This window comes from Phocoena sinus, chromosome 3 (genome assembly GCF_008692025.1).
Source record: "Phocoena sinus isolate mPhoSin1 chromosome 3, mPhoSin1.pri, whole genome shotgun sequence".
Classification (NCBI taxonomy): Eukaryota; Metazoa; Chordata; class Mammalia; order Artiodactyla; family Phocoenidae; genus Phocoena; species Phocoena sinus.
In genome coordinates this window covers 146,949,902-146,954,857 of record NC_045765.1, presented here as the reverse complement: position 1 = coordinate 146,954,857, position 4,956 = coordinate 146,949,902, and the positions used below count along the sequence as shown (strand labels likewise).

The 4,956-nt window shown below is 38.3% G+C and overlaps 1 non-coding gene across 1 annotated transcript; it reads right to left on the bottom strand.

Annotated features, from left to right (window-relative positions):
- Positions 1-3,671: 3,671 nt before the first annotated feature.
- On the bottom strand, positions 3,672-3,779 carry LOC116752367. Its single transcript, XR_004349452.1, has one exon. It is a non-coding gene; the product is annotated as a U6 spliceosomal RNA (small nuclear RNA).
- Positions 3,780-4,956: the final 1,177 nt, after the last annotated feature.

Below are 4,956 nucleotides of genomic sequence, written 5' to 3'. Positions count from 1 at the left end.
ACCTGTTCTATGTCCTGGGAGGCTGCTATGTATAGATTACATCAGTGGCCTGTGCCCTCTCATTTCTGGTTGGGATTGGTCCGTGGTGAAAGGAGACTGAGGTGGAGTTTGGGTCACCCCAGGCTCCTCCTATGTGAGTATCTTGTGTTGGGCTCCAGTACCTGCTCCTGTCCTTCACCTTTCGGCTGTGGAATGGTGACAGTTCCTCCATTATTAGTAGTCCAGGGTTATAGCATGGTTACCCTTTGGTTTTCCTGACTTTTACCCACACTTTTGTCAATAATCTATTTTAATAAACATACTCCTTGAATTAGCTTAATTTGAGTATATCTTTTCAAATTGGGAAACTGGTAATTGGCAAATAGAATGAGCATAGAGAACTGTTTTGGGGAAGAATCTCTGTTGCCTGGCCCTCTGAGTGTGTCTTCAAATCTCTGGTCTTAAAGCAAAAAAACTTTGTTTACTGATTTTTAGAGTGTTTGTTCCTCTCGTGCTATGTGGCATCTAAAAACAGTTATATACATGACCATAAACATCTCCTAAAATCATCAACCAGAAATCAATCCAAGAAAGAAGAGTTTTTCAAAGTCTAGTCCCCTAATTGAATTAGGCGAACTCCTCTCTACTCCAAAGCTACATACTCTCTTTGGTCCATCTCAGTACCAGAGAGAATCACAGCTGTCAGGGGGAACACGAGATTACTGGCAATCACTAGGGTGACTGCCTGCTGCTGTGCAGGGATAAATGCCAGGGGCTGCCATTCCACTGCACACGTCCCTTGACGGAGAAGCGGTTCCCAGCATGTTCAGCCCCCAAGGTTGGTTGCCAAGTGGCTCAAGCAGATGTGGTCAGAGTTAGATAGGGAGACGAGGACGTTTCTGAGTGCTTGAAAGGTATGGGAGATGTTGGCCATCTTGAAGCATGGCCAGAGTAAATCCCCAAGGCGGGCACCCAAGTCGGACATCAGAATCCCAGTCTCAAGTGGCAGACCTGGAAGCCTGGATAATTTATTACATGAGGTGATGTCAACTTTTGGCCGCAGACAGGTTTTCATTCTCCTTGTCTGCCACATGGGTACAAGTCTTTTTACAGGGGAGGAATGTACTGAAAGCCAAAGGCTTTGGCAGTTTATAAAGCCCAGCATCCTAACCATTAGGCCACCAGGGGATTCCTACAGCCCTGTATTTTTAAATACAGGAATATTCTGTGAGTGGCTTCTGAGGGAGTGGCAGTAAGTGTCACGGGGAGCCATGATGACAGCTGTTTTAACAGCTTTAGTGTATAGAGATGTTCCTGGGCATGCGGGAGGCCTATCAACAACTGGCGAAACATATCTATATGAACATCCACATCTTCCTTTGTATCAGTCAATCTCAATATTTACAAATGTCCCATGCAAGGGTGACTGAATTGCCTTCTCTATGGGCTTGACAAATAGGAGGGTTCTGACAATTGTGCCAGGCTACACTGGAAACGTTTGTAGCATATGAAGTGCCTTTTTACTTCTCCATTGGAGGTGCCGTTCCAAAGGTCACGCAAGCAGTCAGGGAGGAGATCCTTGGTCACCACCTAGTGGCCATCTAGGGAATGTCGAGGGTGATAGCAGTAATGCTCAAATTATCTGCGGTGAAAGACGTCATTTCCAACTGGTTGTGGACCAATACTTTTGTAAAATACAACAAAAAATTGTTACGAAAGTTATGTAAAAAATACAAAATGCAAATTGCAATTTTTTATTCAATTCAACACAACATTTTAATAAATGTAATCAGAACAAACAAAACACAGGGAAATGAAAATAAAAACTCTACACATAGTTCATTGCAAGTGTAAACAAAACTAAACAGAGTGAAACAGCTCTTTCCCCATGTTAAATGCCTAAATGCAGTTTTGAACAAACACCATATGTACCAATGTTCAAGTTTTCTACCAAGTATTTGATGTAAATATGTATCAACATCTGTTATGTAGAAAGAATAGGTTTTTAATGTGTTAAATGAACTTGTTTCTCCTTAAAATTTATCTAATCTAGATTGCATTGATGACAGTGTTACTGATGGGGGTAATGTATATATAAACTGTTTCTGTGTTTTGTTTTAATAACATATGTAGTAGAGAAACCAGTTCACAGGAACAGGTTCAAGATACTAATTTTTGACTTTTATGTATAATGAAGCAAGTGAGGCTATATTTCCAAAATTGATCTTTAATTCTTCATAAGTAGTCAATTCTAACAATTTATTCTGTATTGTTGCAGTTAAATTGTATATTGACACGAAAGAGATGAATTCAAGCTACATTTCCATCTTTTGATGAAAAACATAATTAAAAACATTCTATCCTGTATCTAAACTATTGATTGATAATTGTTGTTAAATTATGGTAATGTTATTACAGTCTATATAAATTTTGTTTTCCCAAATTATAACCCTTAGATCTTATTTGCCATTGAAAAACATGTTGCGTGAAAGTATTAAAATCATTAAAAGTACTGAAGCTATCAGGCAAATAAGTAAACATGGCTGTTCAAATTGTATCATTAAGGGCTTCCCTGGTGGTGCAGTCGTTAAGAATCCGCCTGCCAATGCAGGGGACACAGGTTCGAGCCCTGGTCCGGAAAGATCCCACATGCTGTGGAGCAACTAAGCCCACGCGCCACAACTACTGAGCCTGTGCTCTAGAGCCCACGAGCCACAGCTACTGAGCCCACGTGCTGCAGCTACTGAAGCCCAAACGCCTAGAGCCCGTGCTCTGCAACATGAGAAGCCACCACAATGAGAAGCCCGTGCACTGCAACAAAGAGTAGCCCTGGCTCACTGCAACTAGAGAAAGCCGCGTTTAGCAACGAAGACCCAGTGCGGCCAAAAATAAAAATAAAGTAATTAATTAAAAAAAATTGTATCTTTAAAAAGTAGAAACCAACTTTTAAAATTAAGAGTTTGTTCCTGAGTTCAAACATTCCTATTTCAGTAACCACCATACTTCAGCAAACAGATATAGTTGTTTATGATCAGCTTCTATATTACAACATACTAAAGGTAATATTCTTGATGTCAAAGCATTAGCTTTTACGTCATTCACAATTTTTGCTCTGTCAATAAACATACTAAGAACATCTGACTTTATATATGTATACACACAAATTTATAAAGTAAACTGGTGAAATATTAAAAATTGGTGAATCTAGGTTAAAGGGTTTATGGGAATTCTTTGCACTATTCTTGCAACTCTTCTGAAAGTTTGAAATTATTTCAAACTAAAAAAAAGTAAAAATAAATGATTATTTGATTGGAGAGTAACCAGACTGCCAAAATTTTGTCTACTATCATGACTGTAAACATTATTAAATCCTTTAAAATAGTAAATCCTTTAAAATGGTACAAGCTAATAACATAAATTGCTTCACTAGTTTAGGTGGTAATGTAAAACCATAAATTGAAAAAAACCTGATTATAAATGAACATTATTGTAAAAATTACAGTTATAAAAAGAAATGCTTACATTTTTTAGAATCGTATTGGGTGGGCCAAAAAGTGCCTTCAGTTTTTTGGGTTTTTTTTTAAAACATCTTTATTGGAGTATAACTGGTTTACAATGGTGTGTTAGTTTCTGCTTTATTAACAGAGTGAATCAGCTATACATATACATATATCCCCATATCTCCTCCCTCTAAAAATATGGAATGCTTCACGAATTTGTGTGTCATCCTTGTGCAGGGGCCACGCTGCACAATCTCTGTATCGTTCCGATTTTAGTATATGTACTGCTGAAGTGAGCACATGCCTTCAGTTTTTAAAGTAAAAGCCACGTTTTTCATTTTCCGAAGAACTTTTTTGAACAACGACATACCCTTTTGTTCACTACCTTCGGCCATTTTCCAGGCAACTTCATAATTCCATCTTTCCAAAACTTTTTATCTTGCCAGGTAAGAACTGTCCCAGGTGCCTTTTACAGTCTTCCAGGGAATTGAAGTTTTTTCCACTAAGAGAATTTTATTAAGACCAAAATAAGTGGTAATCGGAAGGTGCAATGTCTGGTGAATACAGCAGGTGAATCAGAACTTCCCAGCCAAGCTGTAACAGTTTTTGCCTGGTCATCAAAGAAACATGTGGTCTTATCTTGATGGGAGATTATGCATTTTCTGTTGACTAATTCTGGACGCTTTTCGTCAAGAGCCGCTTTCAGTTGGTCTAATTGGGAGCAGTACTTGTTGGAATTAATCGTTTGGTTTTCTAGGAAAAAAAAAAAGAATTTTTAGGCTGGGACTTTGGGTAAATAAGCTGTAATTTGGGTACTTGAATTCAAGATTTCAGAGGTGGCTGAGGAGACGCAGAAAAGTTGCTCTAGATAGTCAGGGAAAGGAGAGACTAGGATATCGAGTGGATGAAGTCATCTTTGATAGTGACCAAGAAGTCTGTAACTGACAGTAACATGGAGGCTTGGTGAGGGCCTTGCAGACTGCAATCTGTAGCTTAAAAACCTTTTAATTCTTTCTGAAATAATTTCAGACTTTAAAAAGGTACAAAAACAACACTAAGGATTTCTATAAGCACTCCACTCAGATTCTTACAGCGTTAATATCTGATACAACCGTATGATTATAAAAATCAGGAAACTAACATTGATACAATTATGTAATCTTACAGACATTATTCAAATTGCACCATTGTCCCACCAGTATCCTTATTTTTGGTCCAGGATCCAATCCAGGATCACACATTACATTTTTTGTCATGCCTTCTTGGTCTCCTCTAATTTGAAACAATCCTTCTTGACCTTGAAATTTTGAAACGTAATGGCCAGTTATTTTGTGCAGAATGTCACTCAATTTGGGTTGTCCGATGTATGCTGATGATAAGTTCAAGTTCTGCATTTTTGGCAAGAATACCACAGTAGGGATGTAGCTTTCTCGGTACATTTTATCAGGAGGTACATGATGTTTATTTGTCCCATTAC